This window comes from Panthera tigris, chromosome A3 (genome assembly GCF_018350195.1).
Source record: "Panthera tigris isolate Pti1 chromosome A3, P.tigris_Pti1_mat1.1, whole genome shotgun sequence".
In the NCBI taxonomy this organism is placed as follows: domain Eukaryota; kingdom Metazoa; phylum Chordata; class Mammalia; order Carnivora; family Felidae; genus Panthera; species Panthera tigris.
This window is the reverse complement of record NC_056662.1, coordinates 86,426,835-86,449,534: the sequence shown is the minus strand read 5'-3', so window position 1 is coordinate 86,449,534 and position 22,700 is coordinate 86,426,835. Positions and strand designations below refer to the sequence as shown.

General features: G+C 42.0%; 1 long non-coding RNA gene across 17 annotated transcripts in view; it reads left to right on the top strand.

Moving 5' to 3' along the window:
- Nucleotides 1–22,700, top strand: part of LOC102971500 — a 103,998-nt gene that overhangs the window by 30,985 nt on the left and 50,313 nt on the right. For 8 of the 17 annotated variants that reach the window (XR_006215798.1, XR_006215804.1, XR_006215800.1 and 5 more), the window contains one exon: nt 2,688–2,883. This is a non-coding gene — a long non-coding RNA (uncharacterized LOC102971500). Of the gene's footprint in view, nt 1–2,687; nt 2,884–4,438; nt 6,125–11,540; nt 11,652–11,873; nt 12,109–15,183; nt 15,240–18,268; nt 18,443–22,700 lie in introns of those variants that run through there. The other 9 variants (XR_006215794.1, XR_006215796.1, XR_006215805.1 and 6 more) reach the window with 9 other exon arrangements.

Genomic DNA, 22,700 nt, shown 5'->3' with positions numbered 1-22,700 from the left:
CAAACCTGTTTATTAAAAAAGAAAGAGCAGCAGCCTTTAATCTTTAATCTTCCTTCCCCTAATTTGAAAGTAAGATATCCTAGAGATAGCAAATCTCCATTTCAGAGAATGAATTTCATGTTTGGACTCAGTAGTCATTCAGTTGCTAAGCTGTGGGATGAATATGCTGTGTAAAGCAGTTTGGGATCAGAACTCACAGCTTGACTCTAAGTGATGAGACTGCTGCATTCACTAGTGTAGGCTTCTCTGCTGGCTCTTCTTTGGAGGCTCCTTCTAAATAGGTCCTACTTTGAGGACTGCTTTGAAGGGGCTATTGATAATTTGGAATGGTAAATTCTGTGTCTTTCAAAAAACAAATGAAGTAATTGTAGTGGATGTTTCCTCACTCCAGCCCAGAGTATTGGTAGTGTATTTATAGGGGGTATTGAATGGTAATGAACCCATTGTCTTCTACCTGTGCCCTCAGGTAGAGCAGCTCTTTTTGGAACTCTTGTTCCATGGGGCGCCTGGGTGGCTCAGTCAGTTAAGCGTCTGACCTCAGGTCAGGTCATGATCTCACACTCCGTGAGTTCGAGCCCCACATCGGGCTCTGTGCTGCCAGCTCAGAGCCCGGAGACTGTTTCAGATTCTGTGTCTCCCTCTCTCTGACCCTCCCCCATTCATGCTCTGTCTCTCTCTGTCTCAAAAATAAATAAAGGTTAAAAAATTAAAAAAAAAAAAAAAAAAAAGAACTCTTGTTCCATCTCGTTTCTTGCCTCTGACTCAAGATGGAGGGAGAGTGGGTCTTATATAACAGAGTGTTCACATATCCCATGGCAGCTGTCATCTGCTAAAGATGATGAAGAAGGGTAGCTAATTCTTACAGGGCATATGTTATGTGCCAGCAGCTGTTCCAAGCACTTTACATATATAAAGTTTTTATGAGATGGGTGTTCTGTACTGGGTAGAATAGTGTCTTCCCAACAATTCATGTCCACCCAGAACCTATAAATGTGATCTTATTTGGAAGTAGGATCCTTGTAGATGTAATCAAGTTAAGATGAAGTCATACTGGATTAGGATGGGCCCTAATCTAGTGACTGGTGTTCTTATATGAAGAGGGAGACACAGAGAGAGAAGATGTCCGTATGAAGATGGAAGCAGAGATTGGAGTTGTGCTGCCACGAACCAAGGGATGGCAAGGATTACTGGCAACCACCAGAAGCTGGAAGAGACAAGGAAAGATTCTCCTCTGGAGCCTTCAGAGGGAGCATGACCCTGCTGAAACCTTGATTTTGGACTTCTAGCCTCCAGAACAATGAGAGAATAAATATCTTTTGTCTGAAGTCACCCAGTTTGTAGTGTTTGTTACAGCAGCCCTGAGAAACCAAACATGCTCTTTTATTATCTTCTTTTTCGAATAAGGAAACAGGCCCAGAGAGGTTAGATACTTTGAGATCTCTGTAGGCCACTGCTCTGCTGGCTGGGCACTTACTCTGAAGCTCCTCATGTTGCTGTTGTCAGCTCTGCACCACGACCGTTACACCTTTTGGTAGTGCTGGGGCTGAGCTGAAGGAATGGCTCCTCCTCTAACACAGCAGGCCACAGCCCTTCCCCATTCTTGCCTTCTTCATACCCTAAAGCAGAAACTCCTCTCAGGAGGCTTCTGACTATAGCCTGATCATTTCCGCAGGTTGCTTCCCAGCCCCACTCCTCCAGGTGATACCAGGCTTTTATTATTTTTTAATAAAAAAAAAAAAATTTAAATGTTTATTTTGAGAGAGCATGAGCAGGGGAGGGGGCAGAGAGAGAAGGAGACAGAGGATCTGAAGCAGACTCTGTGCTGTCAGCATGGAGCCCAACACAGGGCTCAAGCTCATGAACTATGAGATCATGACTTGAGCCGAAGTTGGACACTTAACCAACTGAGCCACGCAGGTGCCCCTGGGTTTCTATTTTTCATTTCCATGCAGTGTTAGAGAAATGTGGGTGACATTTGGGGGGAGTGTCATTCAGTTTCTAACAGTTTTTATGTTTCCCATTTCTGGCCTGCTATACTTCCTAGAACTCCTGTCAGTAGACGACTCAAGTCTTGGTGTGGTTTTTTGTTTTCGTTTTTGAGCTTCAGGATATCACACACAGCTCAGATGGCACATACCACAGTTCATGGCTGTGAGCAGAGAAGGAGCAGCATCATGGCCACATTGGCTCTGAGGGCCCTGGTCATCTGTTTTTGATAAACCAAACACACCACAGTTGCTCTGTCCTTTGCCAAAGTGAGTGGGGGATAAGGATGTTCTCTGACCCAGCCCAGCTACCTAAACAGCTCCTTATTTGCCCATGGTCTCTTTTGCTGGCATCCCAGAAGGGATCTCCTTCCTCAGCATCTCATTGCTGGCTGCAGAATTTTGCCTATTTTCCAATTTGGACCTTTTGCTTTGGGTCCTGCTCTTACTCTTAACAACTCTCACTAGGCTGAGCTCCAGGAACTCAGGAACCATATTTGTTTTGTTTGCTGCTATATCCTAGGAATGAGGAAAAACCTGGTACTTACTAGCCCCTCAAGAAATGTATATTGAATGAAGAAATGAAACAATATTAAACACAAAATAAGTATAAGGAAAATCCAGCAAAATTCTGATTTTTACCATGATGACTAATTAGATCAATATAATTTGAAATATCTGTTTTTGTCTCTGCTTTTCCAGTTCTCTAAGCACATGCTATTGGATAATCCTGCCTGGATCAGTCCTTTCCTCACCTTGGACTTCACCTTCTTTTCCTCTTTATTCTATCTGCTAAAGTTGCCAGCCAGCCTCTTTCACCCCAGAGGGGGATCCGGCTCCTGAAATCCCAGCCTATGCTAGTGCCTCATGCTTCCTGGGGGCTTGCCAAGAAAGTCAAGTAAGTAGAACATGCACGTTGCTAAAGAGTACCTCAGAGAACTCCCATACTGAATTGTGATTTATAGGCAGCATAGTACATTGTGCCAAGTGATTACACTTAGGCCTTTTTTAGTTGTAATAATCTGCTTCTGTGATGCTGTATGTGGAAAGCCCAGAAGTGTCTCTGTGGTCCTCGTTTCTGGATCACTAAGAAGTCAAGACACAGTCCCACTCTGCCATCTGTATTAATCTGACTGTTGAAACCATTCAGAGAAGCAAGGTATGTTTCTGGAAGTAGAGCCCAGGCCTCCTATAGGCTATTCTAAGGCTGTAACCATGATCAAATCTATTGCTGCTTCATTTAAAAGAACTTAGAATAGTGTTGGAAACATCATAGGATTAAAGCACCACTGTAGCTTCTTGGCTAAGGAAGTGGTGTATGGTGGCCAGAGAAGATGTGGTAGCAAAGGCTCCCAAGTTCTTTTCTGGACCTGTTGATTTGAGGTGAGACATTTGACAATCGGAGATGATGTCCTTTAGCTCTCATGGTTTCTCATCTTCAGCACAGAGTGATGTGGGTGGGCCATGCTTGTAGAGAGAGAGGCTGGCATTGTGATCTAGAAAAGCTCATCATTAGGTGTCCTGCCTTTCATTTGAATTTCTAGTTCTATTTTTATTTTATTATTATTTTTTTTAGTTTTTAAAGATTTTTGTTATTTTAAGTAATCTCTGTACCCAATGTGGGGCTTGAACTCACAACCCCGAGATCAAGAGTCGCACTCTCCACCAACTGAGCCTGTCAAGCACCTCTGTAACTCTTTTTTTTTTAATGTAGAAATCCTACACGTACAGAATTAATATAGGAACCCAGCAACATCCACATTTTACTTGAATTCATTTCATCAGAATTGCTTTCCTTTTAATAGTGTGATTAGATCAGTTCTAAGGGATGGAAACTGATAAGGCTTAGGAAAAGAAGGCTAGGTTTGTGTGGGGCACACACCTTGGCCTTGGACAGCTAGAGAATAACATTAGGGCATCAGGTACATGATGAACTAGATGGGAGAGAACAAACTCTTTATCCCTGGAGAGCCAGGCATATGTTAGACGCTTTTCATATGTTTTCTTTTTTTTTTCTTCTTTTTCTTTTTCATATGTTTTCTTACCTAATTATCATAATGGAAACCAATGAAGTATCATCTTCATTTTTTCACATGGGCAAGCTGATAGTCAAAGAAGTTATGTAACTTGCCCAATGTCAGACAGCTAATAAAAGGCTGAGCTAGGATTTACTTCTCCTCAGGTCTGTCCAGTTCCAAAGCCCATGCTGTTTTCACAGAGCTTGTCTGTCTCTGACAAGATTTAAGGAAAGAGGGTAGGGAAGGCAGAGAAGATGGGAGAGATGCCATCTTTCTCTGCCTCACAGTTTTACTTGTTGAGACGTGTTTAGCCAGAGCATCTTGTTTATAGAATGCTAGGTTCTATATATAGAGATGCTGCAACAACATATGTGGGAAAGATACCAATTGGCTCTAGGGGAGGATTTTAAAAAAGTCTTTGTTCTTTACCTCTAGGTCTTCATTGCAGTGTAATCCACAAGTGTCAAAACACCACTGGTAACTCTGGTTTACTGCTTAAGAGGCATTTATCCTATTCTCCAGATAACATTTATTGATGTGACCCAAGGAGTAAGCTATGATGGGGGCAGAGGTGAGGGTGTGGTGTGCCCTTACTGTATGCACTGGAGCTGGTGGCACCTGTTATGTGACTATTACGGTGAATTATTACTGAGTAAACAAGAGGTGTCTCTCTTTTGCCTTTCTAAGGGAGACCAGATGGCAGTGGTTGCTGGCTTAGGTCCAGGGGAGCCTGGCCTCTGGGCTGGCAGAGGAGACAGCTTGAGTGTGTCAGGTGATGGAATAAGAAGAAACAAGGCTGGATTGTCAAGTGGTATAATTTCAGGGGCACCAAGAATGTGTCCTGCCCCTCTGAGACTTACTTCAGCTCTTTGCTAGTGCTTGGAATTCAGCAAGTGAAATTTATTTCCCTTAATTTAAGTCTTCGAGACCCTATTAAAAACGAAGATATGAAGAATTTAGGCATGATGTTGTCTGGAGAATAGCTGACAGGCAGAATGTAACAAGGAGTGTGATGGTCTGTGGTTTGCTGTGATGTCCTCAGACAAGACTGGCATAGATCTTAGGAAGTAGGAGGCAGCTTCCCAGAAGTGATGTAAAATGGTGGCGCAAAAGAGGCTGCTGATGACAACATGGGCAGGGCACTTCCTCAGAGGCTGCTGGTCGCAGACAACTTCTGGTCTTGATTTCCCAATATGTTGTGCTGAGATAGGGCTTTACCAGAAAGCAAAATAAGCCACATAAAAAGGAATGACAAAGCATTTGGGGTGTCCGTGCAAAGGTGCAGTTCCCCCTTGTCCACTAACTTTGGTGGAGCCAGAATAACTAATCCAGAAGCTGCCAGCATAGAGCCTTTGATTCAGATCTACAGCTTTTTTGGCTTGAATTCCTCCAAAGAGAGCTTTTCTAGTTGACTGTTCATCATCTTTCTTCTAGCACTGCTCTCAAACTGCCTTAGTAATCTAATTCTCACATCTTTTCTCCCCCAGGGAGTCTTCGACAGAAGCAACTTAAATCTTCATGCCTTTCCCAGCTCCTCACAGTTGGGTTCAGAGGATGCCCTTCACCCACTTGCTTCAACTTCTACTCTATCCATGTTCCTACCCTAAGTGTAGAGCATTTTGTTTTGGATCAGACTTTTGGCTTCATTCAGGCCTCTGGGGTCCTTCCAACACATTTCCCAGAAGGCTATTCTAGGAATGGTCTCCACCCCTCACCTCCTGAAATTTGACAGGGTCTGGACCTCTCTTCTTTGTGAAATTAGTGCAACTCTGTAGAGGTGTCTGGATATATCACACCCCTTCCTGTCTCCCCAACCACCACACCCATGCAGAAGATCTAGTGATGTAGCTAGGATCTGCTGATCACCAGGACTTTGTAGCCAGTGCCCCCAGCAGGGAGGGACTCCTGGATAGGTTTACTATACTGTGAACGACACCTATGTCCACTACTCTCTGCCTCTCTTCCATCTCACCTTTATTTTGTCTTTTCCCTAAGAAGACAAAGATCTGTCCAGTTGTCCTGCCTTGACCCCCTAGTCTTATCTTGGACTAGAACTCTGCTGTCAACCCCTCAACAGGGGCTGGGGCTTTTGCTTTCCAGCCTCTCTAAGGTCAGGTCACTTCTCTGATACTAGAGACTTTTCTTTTTTTTTTTTTTTTTTTTAATTTTTTTTTAAAAATGTTTATTTATTTTTGAGACAGAGAGAGACAGAGCATGAACGGGGGAGTGTCAGAGAGAGAGGGAGACACAGAATCTGAAGCAGGCTCCAGGCTCTGAGCAGTCAGCACAGAGCCCGACGCGGGGCTCGAACTCACGGACCGCGAGGTCGTGACCTGAGCCGAAGTCGGACGCTTAACCGACTGAGCCACCCAGGCGCCCCGAGACTTTTCTTGTATCTAGGCTTTGGTAGGTAGAGTCTTGCCCATGCACAGATCTCCCATTTGTTGACCACCCTGAACTTTGCCTACTGCTCTTTGGGCTAATTGGATGTCATGCTGGTCTGCTCAGCTGCACTTCTGGAACAAGCTTCTTAGCTTAGTCAGGCCCAGTCCTGAATTTCATGCAAGTTCTCCTACTGCCTCTGCCTCAAAAACAGCTTTTAATATGTATTTATAAAGCTTCAGGGGCGCCTGGGTGGCTCAGTCAGTTAAGCGGCCGACTTCGGCTCAGGTCATGATCTCACGGTCCGTGAGTTCGAGCCCCGCGTCGGGCTCTGTGCTGACCGCTCAGAGCCTGGAGCCTGTGTCGGATTCTGTGTCTCCCTCTCTCTCTCTGCCCCCCCCCCCCCCCCGTTCATGCTCTGTCTCTCTCTGTCTCAAAAATAAATAAACGTTAAAAAAAAAAAAAAAAGGCTTCAAAAGGGAAATAGAGAATATAACATTTTCCGAACTTATTTAACCAGAGAACCATTTTTTTGAAGGAATATTAAAATCTCACAGGATATGGTGTTTGGTGGAACACAGTTTTGGAAAGTATGAGGCTTTATACTAAAGGAATGGACATCAAATGGGAGGAATTCCAGGTGAAGGTAATGTGAACAGTCAGTGAAAAAACATTATTTGGAAGTAGTAAATCTCTCCTGGTGCTTTTCATTCAACAAATGCCCACTGAGCACCTACTATTTACCAGTCTTTCTGATGGAATCACATCATGTATTTGACTACTTAACTGTGTGTCTGCATAAAGACAGCTCTGATCTGGAGCGGAGCTCTAAGGTGGGGAAGAGTAAGGATTCTACATTCTTTCTCCTTGTTCGGAGAACAAGTTCGGATGTTCGGATCTTCTTCCTTTTTCCTTCAGATACAGGAAGTAGTGAATGGGGTGATACCATCATCAGCTTCTAAATCCAAGGAAGGAGGCTTCTCTAAGGCTTTTTTCCGCAGGTTTGAAGTCTTCAAGGATTTTTCTAGCACTCCTGAACACCCCTTCGCTCCCACTCTGGCAATATTCATCTTAGCGTCAGTCTCAAGTCTCACTGCTAGTTTAGGACTTCGACTTCACATATAAGATCAGTGCCAAGTGGGATAGAATGATTATGACATTGTAAATTTTCTGCTTTTCCTGTGAAATCCCTCTATAGCTCATAGGCATTCCAGACTGTGTTTTTTCCCCCAATCCTTATCTCCCCACTGGAGATAAACCCATGCACTGTGGGCAGGGCAGTCTTTCAGGTGGAGAGCATTTAAATCTGGCAGGTAGGTGACCAAGTGCCAGGAGCTCCAGCCTGCAGAGCTGGTAACCAAAGAGGAAGCTAGCCACTTCCTCTGTATGCTATTGTCAATCAGGACAACCAGGAAAAGACCGCTTGAAACAGAAATCTCCAACTAAGACTCCTGATTAAAAAAATTTCTTTGAGACCCTGATGTATGTGTCTTTACTGTCATGAATGAGATCTCTGACCAAACTTAACTCGGTTGGATGAGCTAATCATGAAACAAACTGTACACAAAGGCTTAGCTTTGATCCTGCCCTTAGGTATGATGTTCTTTGAACATCCAACATAGCATCTTCCACCCACAAGCCCCACTCTGGAGGCCTTGGTCCATGGCTCTTGTCCATTCTGCCACTTCCTCTGAAATACTCTGGTTTTAACTGTGAAGATCAGGGAGTGGGCTCACAGCAAGGTTGAAAGAAGGCTTGAAATGGGCCTTTAGAGGTGTTCTGTAGAGCCAGTTATTTGGTCCATCCGTAGGTATTTATAAGTATTGGCACATGACTATTTACAGACATGATAACCATAACTTCCTATAACTGCAAAGGCTTATTTTCTCCTACAGGCTTCCTACATGAAGACATTTCCTAAGAATCTATCCTTAGCCCCCTCCCCTCTCCCTTTATATACTATCCCTGGGTGATGTCACCTGTGCTTATGGTTTTAGCTACCACTGATAGTGTTAAAAACTCTTAAATCTCTCTTCTGAGTTCCTGACTCGTGATGACCAAACACAGTTGCCATCATAACCTGGTTCTTAGGTATTTTATTATCGTTTTGTTTTTTTGTTTTTGTTTTTTGAGAGAGAGAGCATGTGCAGGGGAAGGGGAGAAGGAGAGAGAGAATCTTAAGCAGGCTCCACACCCAGCATGAGCCTGACAAGGGCTCAATCTCACGACCTTTAGATCATGACCTGAGCTGAAATCAAGAGTTGGATGCATAACCAACTGAGCCACTCAGACTTCCCTTAGGTACTTTAAACTTAGCATGTCCCAAGCCAAATTATATTTTCATTATGCCATCCTCTTTCCCCATTCTCCTATTTCTTCCTATACCTATTCCTCCTTTGTTCTTGACTTAGAGCATCACCATCCATGGTCATTAGTAAGCTTACTTCTATATCACTATCTTCCACTATTTGTCCACCAGGAATTAAGGAAGCTCTGAGTATAATGGAAGATGTTTAGAATGTCCATCCTTCCCTCTGTCTTTCCCTCTCATTCTCTCCCTCCCTTTCTCTCCTTCTCTTCCTCTTTCTTTTTCTTTCTTTCTTTCTTCCTTCCTTTCTTTCTTTCTTCCTTCCTTCCTTCCTTCCTTCCTTCCTTCCTTCCTTCCTTCCTTCCTTTCTTTCTTGTTGGAGTTCTTGTCTACAAGGCATCTATAGCTGAATTCAACAGAGAAGTTAACAAATAGAAAAAAAAAACCCACAAAGGTTACACTGAGGTTCAGATTCTAAGTAAATGGACATTTTGGAAAGGAATCATCTGAGAGCTAAAACCTTAGGAGAAACTTTCATGGAAGAGGGGAGAGTTGACCAAGGACACCCTAAGTGGTGTAGGGACCAAAATACCCCTATGGGAACATGTGGAGTGAGGAAGGGATGGGGTATAATCCTTAGTTTACTACTTGTGCAAGCAGAGTAATTGGCTCCTCCCCCACTGATTTCTTCTGCAAATCAGCACTGAACCTCACTCACTTGGTTCTTTTTAAAAGCTTCTAAGGATTGAGTATCCTTATGTAACCCATTAGTTAGCAGGAGCTATCTTTTCCTTTAAAAATTTGGCTGAAAGTGCCATTCTACATCTGGAGTCTAGATGTAGGGTCTGATTCCTTTACCCAGATTCTTCAAATTCCTGGGAGCTCATGTATTGATGGTCATTTTAATTTTGAGCTCTTTCTTCCACCAAATTAGTTCAGATTATAGATGGTCTTACCGTCTCAAGCATGCTGTACCTGTTTCCATCCATATTGACCCAGATGTAGAACTCAAATATCTCCCAGCTAAAGCCTTTATGTGTGTAGCAGACTTTATATTGCAGCAAAGCAAGCAACTTGAATTCTAATATTGGCTGTCCCTGTCCCTTAAAGTCCTTTTTTGTCTACCTCTCCATTAGGGATTCACTACTATTCATATCACCCATGTATATGGTTTTGATCGCTTAAAATCTTCTCTTTTTCTGTTGCCACTAAACATTCCAGATATTTCTTACTCTATTATGCAAAATAAATGAATTCTACTGTTTCTCCCAAACTCACATCTGTATGTCCAAAGCCCACTGAATGGCTCAGCTGGGTAAAAAGTTCATCTACTTCTTTAGCCACAGAAAGTATCTGATGTGTTATTTTACATTATATCTCTCCTTTGAAAGCATTTCTTGTTTTAAACAGCATTTACTACTACTACTTTTTCTCCTCCTCCTCCTCCTCTTCCTCTTCCTTCCTTCCTTCCTTCCTTCCTTCTTCTTCTTCTTCTTCTTCTAGCTCTGTGCCCAATTTGGGGCTTGAACTCAGGACCCTGGGATTAGGAGTCACATGCTCTACTGACTGAGCCACCTAGGCACCCCAGCATTTACTTCTTATCTCAGAAATGGTTTTGTTTTGAAGGAACTGTGTAGGGCAGGTGAGAGGATGTTCCAGGCAAGGGCAACAATGTGTGTATAGGCAGCAGCCTACGTAAAACCTGTTGTGGGCGATGAAAAAAGTATTCCAACTGGAGACAAGAATTTTTCTTGGTGAGCAGAGCTCAAAGTAGATTAGGAAGTCCAGATCTAGGTTTTAGTGGGAAAGGATAGTGTTTAGGATAAATGTCTAACCATTTGGGCGGGGAAAAAAAACCCCTGTCACTTTCTAGCAAAATAAATTCTAGATAGATTAAAGGTGTTTTTTTTTTTTTTTAATGTTTATTTTTGAGAGAGAGAAAGAGTGTGAGTGGGGGGAGGGGCAGAGAGAGGGGGAAACAGAATCTGAAGCAGACTCCAGGCTCTGAGCTGTCAGCACAGACCCTGACATGGGACTCGAACTGTGAGTCCCCGAGATCATGACCTGAGCTGAAAACGGACGCTTAACCGACTGAGCCACCCAGGCACCCCAGTTAAAGGTTCTTAACAAAAACTAAAGTAACAAGTATAGCAGAAAAGAGTTATTTTATTTTATTTTTAATTTATTTTTAATGTTTCTATTTATTTTTGAGACAGAGACAGGGCGTGAGCTGGGGAGGGGCAGAGAGAGAGGGAGACACAGAATCTGAAGCAGGCTCCAGGCTCCAAGCTGTCAGCACAGAGCCCGATGCGGGGCTCGAACTCAACAGACTGTGAGATCATGCCCTGAGCTGAAGTCAGACACTCAACCAACTGAGCCACCCAGGCACCCCTTGAAAAGAGTTATTTTAGTGTGGCACCCAAGGCAGAAATGATAAAGGAAAAAGTGTGGGGTATTAGCTTAAAAAAAAAATTAAAACAAACACCATAAGCAAAATAAAAAGTAGTTGACAAACTGGTTAAAAAGAGTTTTCAACATATCTGTGTGCACAAAGCTCTTATAAATCAATAGGAAAAAAGTAAAAACAAAAAGGAAATGGACCAAAGTCGTAGGTGAATAAATGACTTGTAAAACCTTATAGAAAAAGGCTGTTTCACTTACAATATAGAAAATACAAATAGAAATGAGACCTCACTTTCCAGCTGTTAGGTTGACACATATTAAAAAGAAAAAAAAATACTTATTACTGACTACAGTTTGGAACTCATGTAGTCTCTCTGAAGTTCAGTTTGGCAGTATGTATCGAATTTGAAGTACACACTCTTAAACTAGCAATTTGACTTCTAGGTATTTATCCCCATGGCAAGTGTACAGAGATATGTTTATGAGGATATTTGTCACTACAGAATTTATAAAGCAGTCAAAATGGCCATCAGAAGATTGGCCAAATAAACTGTGGTAAGTCCATACAATGATAAATTAAGTAAATACATACATGTGCATATATATAATATATATATTTTTATGTTATATATAATATGTATTTATAATATATATAAACTATATATTATATAATATATATTTACAATAAATATGTTATATTAATATATAATGTATATATATAATATATATAAGTTGTGTATATATATATATATTTTATTATTATTTTTTTTTTCTGAGAGAGAACATGAGCAGGAGAGACGGGCAGAAGGAGAGAAACAGAATACAGAATCCCAAGCAGGCTCCACGCTCAGTACAACCCAGGGATCATCGCCTGAACCAAAATCACGAGTTGGATGCTCAACCAACTGAGCTACTGAGGCTCCCCAATATATAATTATTGACATAGAAAGGTGCCTACAGTGTATACAGGAAAAAATATGTAGCAAACGAACCTGTTTTGATTGAAATAAATACAGCTGTAGCTATGTGTATATATTTAAAAAATCATACAACACATTGTTAACAGAAATTTTCTGATTCAGAAAAAAAAAGGCACTTAAAAAATAGGGGTGCCTGGCTTTTTCAGTTGGTAGAGCGTGTGACTCTTGATCTCAGGGTTGTAAATTCAAACCCCACATTGAGTGTAGAGATTACTTAAAAAATAAAATCTTAGGGGTGCCTGGGTGGCTCAGTTGGTTGAGTGTCCAACTTCAGCTCAGGTCATGATCTCACACTCTGTGAGTTCGAGCCCCACGTCGGGCTCTGTGCTGACAGCTCAGAGCCTGGAGCCCGCTTCAGATTCTGTGTCTCCCCCTCTCTCTGCCCCTCCCCTGCTTGCACTCTTTCTCTCAAAAATAAACATTTTTAAGAAATTTAAAATAATAAAATAAAATCTTAGAAAAAGGAAACAGATTCTGACTTGAGGTGGTGGGTTGGTTGAAACCAGACAGTTAGTTATATTATATCAAAGTGTGTGTCTACCCTTTGAAGTTGGAAAATTACTCGACATGACAAAAAGGGGGTAGCTGGAAAGGAGAACCACTCTTCTAGAAGGGGGAGACAAATTTGTTTCTTGGAATTGAATTTCAAGGGCCAATAGGAAGTATTCTGTAGGCCAAGAATTCCCATTTAGAGAAAAAGGTACTTCTAAAGCAGAGATAATAAGTATGAGTGGGACTCTAGATTTGACCTTTTGAGATGTTTGGGTGAGGGTGGTATTGTGTTGGTTCTCCCTTTCTTGTTGGTAGTCTTAACAGACTCTGGAGAGGAGTGTGTGGTACTGGTGTCAACTGGAACCTGAGAGTAGAGCTTGGGAGGAGGTAGGAGTGAGCAGTAATCACCATAGTAAAACAGCAGCCACAACATTGTTTAGAGATCACTCTGCAATTTACAAAGGCCATTGTATAGTGACTTGGCTAACACAGTCTTGTATGCTATGCATTATTTTTTTTCTTCCTTTATGTGGACACTGAATCTCAGAGAGTAGAATTAGGACTCAAACCTCAGGTATTGAGGCCTCAGATTCCGTTTCTCATTCTCCACTTTCCATTTTAGAGATGAATTTTCCAAGGAGAAAAAGACTGGAGCAAAAGTGGCAGCCTAGAGCTAGGGATAGCCACAGTGAAGAGTTGGGAGGAAGAAGACAGCCAGGGAAGATACCATGCTACTCATGGTCATTGTCCTATCCTCTTGGCCCTTGTAGGTCCTGACATTCCTCTAAACCAGAGAATGTCGGGTGTTCTATTGAACTTAAGGGGAAAAAAGAAGTCCTGATCTTTTCAAATAGCTGGAGGTGTTTTGGATGTAAGGTTGGCCAATTTGGTTACAGCCAAGTTGGTGTGGTGACTTAGTAGTTTATTGAATTCTGGCTTCATTCTTTTGAAAGAAATATAGTAGAAGCATATTGACTTAGACCTATGAGGGAAGGTCTTGTCTGCTTTAATTATGTGGAAAAAAAATTTTTTTGTGAAGTCATTAAATTTGTTTACTTTTGGAGTCACATGTTAATTCACTTATGTATATATGTACTAACTAGTAGAGATCCTAAGACGACGTGCTTTAATGAGTAGAAAATCAGAATTCTCTTAAGTTACTTCAGTTTTCCAACTGATAATCATATTTATGCAATTAAATATTTTTGCTAACCCCTTCCTGATAGCACAAACACAAAAAGAAGTTATCTCCTGTCAGAAATTCTGAACCAACAGGGTCTACTTTAGAGAGGTTCTTGGGTAATTGCTAGACTGGTATCTGCTAAGAATCCTGTAAGGTGTCTTTGCAGCCCTGTGCTTGGAGCATAGTGGGCAGTCAGACAGCTCTGGCTGAATGAGTGAGTGAGCAAGTCAAGGACTGAAGGAATCTTTATCCCTGAGGCATGTTGAACTGTGTAAAACAATCTTCCGACAGCTTGATACTATAGGTTGGCTTGAGTGGTTTTGGGACTAATCTTATCACATGGATTTTGTATTGGGGAGGGAGGAAACAGAGGTACCATGGGAAGTTTCTGCTCTTGAGCTGTTGACTCCACAGGGGAGGGATGTTTCTAAAATCAGTAGGCTGATCTCTTTCTAAAAAACATGAGGCTGCTGAGAAAGTCTCTGGAGCAAGTGATGAGGCCCATAGAGGTAGGAGATTTCCTATTGGCAACCTGGATCTTACCCAAAGAGGGCAGCTACTTTATAAGTCCTCTGTAGGAGGCTCTCTACTACCTTTCTTTACTGCTTACATTCTAAATCTGGAGTCTCTCTGGCTCATCGCTGACTTTTGCTTACCCAGCCTGGCCCTGCCCTCTGGCTGTATGCCATTGGCGATTTTTAGCCTGCTGGAAATTACACCCTCTGCAAGGGTAAAGCAAACTGGGAGGTTCTGGCTCTGGCTCCATAGGGACTGGAGCCTGTCACCTGGCCCTGGCCTGTGCTTCCTGGCTACCTTTTTTACCCTTAGCACAGTCTTTTAAGCCCATAATTCTGCCTTGGTAAGGATTAAGGACTGGCTTCTACAGAGGGACTGTGTGGGCAGGAATGTCAGTGCTTTGGAAGAAGCTCCTAATACCCATCTCAGTGTCCTGCTTTAGGAGAATTATTGGTCTCATGTAGATAATCTAACAGTTATGTTGGGGGTGGTTGTGGATGTGAAGATTCTTCCGTATCACAAAATAATTTACAACTGGGTTTCTTTAAGCATTGAACTTGCTTTTCAAAGTAAAATTTGATTTTCACACTGTAAGTAATGTGCAGTTATTTACATAAAAAACTTTGTAGATTTTCTAGGCAAACTTCCTTATTTCAGGTAGGAGCAAACTTTGGGAGGTCCAGCAGGGCAAAGCTGTGTCTTTGTTGAGCTGACATTCAGATTATGTGAAAGTAATTGAAGCAGAAGGGAGTAGACATTGTGTGAAAGGAAGTCTCAGTCCCTCCAGGAGGAGCATTTCTTGGGTATTTTTTAGGTAAGGGAGAGGAAAAATGCATTCCTTCCCCCTGAATGCCCCACTCACAGCCTTTGGATTGGGTAATTCCTACCTCACTGACTTTTACCTTTGTCTTCTCAGACTGGACCCAAAGTGATAATGACCTCAGTATTTGAGACTTTGCAAGGCACATTTAAGTAAGTGAAAAATTGCAGGATGTGAGTGATTGAATGCAACTTTATTAAATTCAATGTGTTAAAAAAAAAAAAAAAGCCTTATATTAAGTTAGCAAAATGTCAATAGAGATTCTTCAGGGGGGCTGATTTAATTAGGCAATATTAGATTGATTTGATTAGATTGATTTGAATTTATTTGATTAGAATTATCTGAATAGGTACTTGTAAAGTATATTAATTTATCAAATATATATTAACGGCAGAGAGTTCTATAATAACTGAAGATGAAGTGGTAGGGTATTACAGGTACAGACAATGCTGTGGGAACTCAGAGGAGAGATTGTTTCCAGTTTTTAGATTTAGAGAATCAGGGTGCTTTTGTGAAAACAGGTTATTTTATTTTATTTTATTTTTTTCCATTCTATTCTATTCTATCCTATCCTATCCTATCCTATCCTATCCTATCCTATCCTGTTTTTAAGTAGACTCCATGCCCAACGTGGGGCTTGAACTCAATACACTGAGATCAAGAGTTGCATGCTCTATTGACTGAGTCAGCTAGGCATCCCAGGTTTCTTTGTTTTAAAGAACATTTTAAATAATCTAGCTTATACTCTAGTTGGAGGTAGTATTGATACAAAGGTAAGTCTATTCTCATTTATATTATTAAAATTTATTTTTATTCATATTATTAAAACTTTGAATTAATAGCAACATAATGTATTTTCTTTACTTCTTTGCTAATCTCTAAAGCAGTTTCCCAAAGAGCAGACCTTTGGCAAATAAGAGCAGTCCATTTTCTTTTACTAGACAGTACCTCTGCAGCTAGCAAATGGAGGCAAGGGTATGGACCCAGTCAGGGAGGCCAGTCTTACATGAAGCTTGTTTATGAAATGAGAAAAGTGAAGGGGGAATGCAAGGTCTATGGAGGGTTATTTATTTTTTGAGATCCATGCATGTCCCTGTGCTGTGGGGAAAAGAGCCAGTTGAGAGGGAGAAGTTGAAGGTAGAAAAGAGAAAAAAAAAAATTGAGCAAGGCCCCTGTGGGAAAGGGTCTACTATATCCTGAACACTGGTGGGGAGATTAAACTTGAACTAAAGAAAGGACAAAGGCTACCACTGAATTTAACTCCATCACCACCATCACCACCATTTATAACTTCTTACCTTTTGCTAGCACTCCGTTGAGCATTTTCTAGTCTCATTTAATAGGGACAAAGGATGTGATGGGGCAGAGGGATTTGTTGAGATTTGGGAGAGACAGAAAGTTGGAGTTTCCTTCTGTTTGGCTTTGTTTTCTCTGGACAGAAGAAATTAAAGTCATCTGATAGGAGCAGGTGGTATAGTGGGGACAATGACTTAGTTTTTAAAAGCTGTTGAGCCAATGACAGTGATCTGAAGACATGTAGGTGGATAGCTGAGTAGCACTGAAGGTCTAGGTAATGTTGCAGACAATGACTTCTTAGAGGAAGCAGCCTTCATGACTTAATCGTGGTTTTAGCAGTATTCAGCAGGATTAAAGCAGAGGACATTTGTATTCAACTGGGAGCTGTGTTTTGTGGGGCAAGTGGAAGACTTGGAATAATGGGGTCTAGGATATTGGTAATAAAGTGGTTGTTGTCCAGTTGGTTAGAGAACGGACTGAATTTAGGGAAGGACTGATAGGCAACTAAATGATGGGGTTGGGTGTCAAGGGGCTGGAAATCTCAATGAAGTTGAAGAATGAAGCTGTAGAAGTAAAGACAAGGAGAGGTAGAAATGTAGAAAGATATAGGAGATCATTACCAGGCAAAAGGTCTGACTTGGAGTGTAAAGGCAGACTGTGATCAAGGAGCCAAAGGTCTTGATGACCAAGAGGTCAGGAGCTGACAGCAGTGAGGAAGAGTGTGGTTGTTTGGTACAGACTTTGGCAAAGAAAGGATTTTTTTGGTAAGGTTGTAGGTGTAATGGCTTTGAAGCCACATTGAGACAGACCATCTGTTTCTCCTCTTGGTACTACTGGGTACTGAAAAATGATTTTATGGCAGAACCTTCACTGCCTGGAACCAAGTTCCTCAAGGAATGCCAGGTCCCAGATAGGGGAAGGAGGCCAGAACCATCTATTAGGCCTGCACTGTGTGCCTCAATACTGTGGAATTGTGGGAGGAGAGAGATTCTGGCCAAGTGGGACAATCTCCACAAAGTACTGGGCCTTTAGGCAGAGTTTGCAGGCTAAGAATGCTTGCAGGGAAAATCCTATTTGGCCACGAGGGGTTTTTGAACTGTTCAGGATCAGATTGAGTCAGTGCTATCTATGAGAGGCTGAAAGGAAACTAAGGGTTTCTTGCTTAAAACTCTAGGAGTCAGTAGACTCTTGAGCCTTTTTGTTCCTGTGGGGTCTGGAATTTATTTTTCCCTGCACAGTGACAGCAAACAATGCCCTAAAGCCCACACAGTTTGAAAAGAGTCTGGAAACACTCAGATTATTGTTTATGAAGATGTTTTGGGGTTTTTGATGTTTCAGGATTCTTTTGACATTGTTAGTATATGATTCCAAACATTTAAGAAAGGGCCTCCAAATAGCTGGAAACAAACCAAATCTTAGCAATTCTTTTTGCTCCTTCTTGACTTGATTCATTTACACCACCACCCTGGCCAGAAGTGAACAGCTCAGAAAATGATTGCCCAATCAGCCATTTCAGCACAGGAACCCAAACAAGATTGTGTGGCCCCCAGCAGAAGAGGCTGTGTGGCTCAGAGCTCAGGGTGCACTGTTCCCATGGCAGTACTTTCTAAATTGTTTTTAACTGGTTTTGCCACACAAAAATGAGAAACTTCTGTCTGGCAAAAAAAGTCATTATAAACAAAGTTAGAAGACAACCAACAGAGTGGGAGAAAGTTTTTGCAATATATATAATGATGGATTAATGTCTACAATCTATAAAAGGTTTCTATAAATAAGTAAGGAAAAAAAAAACCAATAGAAAATGGGTGAAGAATACAATAGGTGAGACACAGCAGGGCAAACTGTAATTTCATCTAAAAAAGCTTATCTATTTCATCTATTCCAGATGAAACTGGAATTTCATTTAAGAAATGAGCACAGAATCCTCTGGATAGGAATGTTCACTGTGTTGGTAAATATCCATTAATATGGTGCTATGTAATATTGTGTGGCTGTGAAAACTTTGAAGTAACTTTATCAGCAAAAGGAGCAGGTGCAGAGCAATATGAATACAGTGTTCCCATTTATTTTTAAAAAACATTCCTATTTGATTTGGAATGTATTTATGCTGTTTTAAATTTTATTAAAAGATTCCTTGGAATTAAAAAATATTTAAGGATGTATTTTTAAAAATTTTTTTAAATGTTTATTTATTTATTTTGAGAGAGAGCTCATGAGTGCATGGAGGGGTGGTAGGGGCAGAGACAGAGGGAGAGAAAGAATCCCAAGCAGGCTCCTCGCTGTCAGTGCAGAGCAGATCCCAATGTAGGGCTCCATCTCACGAACCATGAGATCATGACCTGAGCCAAAATCACGAGTTGGGAACTTAACTGACCGAGCCACCCAGGCACTCCAAGGCTGTATTTTGCTAATTACAACATTAACGAATGAAATGTTCACTTTTGTCTTCCTCTTATGTAAAAGATTGATCTAGTATTATAAATCTTAGCCTCTGAGAAGAATTTAGAGACTCCTCGCTACCTTTCCCTTCCCAGAAACTAAAATGAGGCTACTGGGCCATGGTGTCTGCAGTTGTACCTCTTTGTGTGAGGAACAAAGGAATTCAAAGCTCAGAATTCTTTTTTTCCCAGGATTGGCTGCATTTTAGTATTCATGGCCTTGTAGAATCTCTTTTCCTGTTGCCTCTGATGCAGTGGAAAGGGCTGGGGCCTCCTCTGCTTGAGAGGCTTTGCTTGCTCATTACCTTGGAAGAAAACAGAAAATTACCTTTTTTGGCCCAGGTAGGCAAGACTTAGAGCCAGCCGAATTTTGGGAGGAAACCTGCTCTTTGCATTTGTCCTTGCCTCTCCTTTGGGGAAGCCTCTCAGCCAGTTTTAGTCTTCGTCTCAGGCTCCTGCCAACCTAGGTGAAAGGAGACCTTGAAGTGCACACCATAGTTTTGCCTATTTCCCTGGAATTTGAGGCTCTAGAACTCTAGCTTGGAAGCATCAGGAATGCCATCAGAGGGTGGCACAAGGCCAAAAACAAAAACAAAAACCCCTCTTTGTCTTTCAAAGACAGGCAACATTTTGGGACAGAAACACTGCCTTCCATAATAACATTACCAGTGTCAGTAGACCCCAGTATGGGTGTATGAGAATTGTTTCTGACATGTAACATAGGTTTTTCTGTGAGCTGGAGAGTTTACATAGAGTGGTTTAATAGAAACCTATTTAAAACCAAAACTGACTCCAGCCAGTTCTGTTCTGAAGGTGGGCCAATTCATATTCATAGGGGAAAAAAGTCGTTCCATTCTCTTCACCAGTACAGAATGGTGGTGGTGAGAGAGTGAAGTTCAAATTTTCTTTTTGTTCCTCAGTGCTGGTCAGGAGTGGAACCTGGAGTGGATGGTTCCCAGTGGGGCTGACTCCAGGTATGGGTCATTGGATGTCAGAGGAAGGGGGATAGAGAGCTAAGTCTCTGAATAATATAAGGGGAATTTAGTTTCCTGAGGGAAGGGAAGATCCCCCCCCGCCCCCTAAATATAGGCAATGTTTGGAGAGGGTAAAGGAGCCAAGAAGCATGATAACAATAAACTCCTCTGTCTCTTCATAAATTTAGGAAAGTCTGATGAACACACAGTGTTTTAAATCTGTCTGTGTATGCATATTTTTTTCTTTTCGATAAAGCGTGGAAGAAGGGAGCTGAGTCCCACCTCTGGGGGGACAGCTCAGAGCAGAAGAAAGAGATCAGCCTCAGGAAGTGTGATGTGAGTGAGATAAAAAATCCACCAGGAGCTGGAGTCATAGCCAAAAAGGACTCCTGCAACAGGAGCTGGAATCATAGCCAAAAGCATTAGCTGCTGGGAATTCACAGAAATTGTGGGAGGGTCACTGGATGGGGGGGATCCAGGCTGATTTTAAAACATGCCTGGGGATGCTGGTGGCTTAGTTGGTTAAGCATCTGACTCTTGATTTCGGCTCAGGTCACAATCTCACGGTTCATGAGATTAAGACCCACGTTGGGCTCTGTGGTGATGGTGTGGAGCCTGCTTGGGATTCTCTCTCTCCCTTTTTCTGCCCCTCCCACGCTTGTGTGCTCTCTCTCTCAAAATAAGTAAATATTAAAAAAAAAATAAAACATGCTCACAAAGTGGTTGCAGCTGACATCTGATTGCTGCTGTAGTACTTGCTGTACAACTCATAGAATGTTTAGTCTTGATCCTCCCCCAAGATCCTTCTTATGGAGATCTATTTGTTAGATAGTTCAGGAACTACCCTGATATTCCTCTTTCTGCTCAATGGAAGCCATTTTCATTTCAGACTCCAAAAGGGGAGGAGAACTTCCCAACAAAGGGCTTGTTATTCCCTTTCTTCCTCATAATTTACATAGACCCTGTGATGCTGGTCAAAGGGCTAGAGAGCTGCAGCTTCACTGGCCACAGCGGCACTGAGTAGGGCACTTCATTTGGGAGTTGAAGGGAGGCAGAAAAGTCTTCCACAAAGTATTGGGACTTAAAGACTGCTCTGAGTAAGTATGTAAGTATCTATTAAGACTCCAATAAGTGCCCTAGACCAAGAAGCCAAGTTCTCTGAACAGCTGGAGTAGGACCATGGCAAATCCAGCCACTGTCACACTAAATGAGGACTCATGTTCATGTCTTAGGGAGGAAGACCCAGTTGATGGAAGAACTTACAGTATAGTTTTAAAATCCACTCTTATTCCAAACTTTGAGGACAATAGTGCTTAGTGGACTTTGACTGCTCAGCATGATTTCTCTCTTCTTAGGTTAGAACATACTGATTTTCCTTTGGGGGACCATGTCCTTTTCCATTCTCAGACTGGGTTTTGGTGGAGTCGAGTCCATCCCTTGGTTCCAGAGGGAGGACACATGACTATGCCAATCAGAGAACAGCAGGTGGTATGGGCATGATCTCAAATTCAGGCCAGTTACGATTCTGGACTTTTGTTGGAACCATTAAGTGAATTCTCTCTCTCTTTTTTTTTTTTCCAACTGGGTTGCCAAGCCTGTAGAATGTGAATAACTCTGAGGTTCCTAAGTGGTCATCTTGCCACCCCAAGGGGAATGCTGAAGCCAACACAGATGAGAGCTGAGTTACGAGATGGAGTTGGAGCCTGAATGGCTTCTTTTGAGTACCAGGATCTAACCGTACTCTATGTTAGTCTCACTCTGGACATTTCATTTATATGGATCCAGGCTCTCCTTTTTTATTTTTGAAAGTGTGATTTAGATTTTTGTCACCTGCAGCCAGTAGAGTCTTAATTCATATTATGAATTGTATATAGCTGTCATTACAAAGTATGATTTGGCCTTTCTCATCAGACCCTTTTAAAGTGCTAACTTATGGGGCGCCTGGTTGGCTCAGTCGGTTAAGCATCCGACTTCAGCTCAGGTCACGATCTCATGGTTCGTGGGTTCGAGCCCCACATCGGGCTCTGTGCTGACAGCTTGGAGCCTGGACCCTGCTTCTGGTTCTGTCTCTTCCCTCTCTCTCTCTGCCCCTCCCCTGCTCATGCCGTCTCTCTCTGTCTCTCACAAATAAATAAATGTAAAAAAAATTTTTTTAAAAAAAGTGCTAACTTGTAAGTTTGTTGTAGGAATCAAATGAGACCATACATATGAAGAAGAACTTAGCATTAGATCACTTAGCAAAGTGATCATGAGATTGAGCTCCACATTGGGCTCCACACTGAACATGGAGCCTGCTTGGGATTCTCTCTCTCCCTCTCTCTCTGCCCCTCCCCCACTTGTGCGCATGTGCACGCTCTCTCAAAATAATAAACGTTTTGAAAAAGAAATAAATAACTTAGCATTATCTTTTGTACATAGGGGGAAAAAAACCAGTAAATACTGACTACAGGAAGCAAGGAAGGAGGGAGTGGAGGGGGAAGGGAAGGAAGATCAGGTGCTGAATTAAAAGGACCCTGAGGTCCCTAAGGTAATCTTTTAAGAACCCTCAAGCCCTATCAGGCCCCCCTGTTCTAAATGCCCCTAGTACTCTATACTTTACCCTCATAAGCCTTTATCATGGTTTGTAATGATATGTTTATGTAATATTTTGATTAATGCCTATCTCTCTCACTGAACTGGCAGGTTTTTGTTTTTTTTTTTTTTTTAAGTTTATTTTTAGAGAGAGAGAGAAAGAGCACATGTGCGTCCGGGGGTGGGGGGGGGTGGTGTGCAGAGAAAGAAGGAGAGAGAGAATCCCAAGCTGGCTTCATGTCCGTGCAGAGCCCGACACAGGGCTCAAACTCATGACCCTGAGATCATGACCTGAGCTGAAATCAAGGGTCAGACTCTTAACCAACTGAGCCAT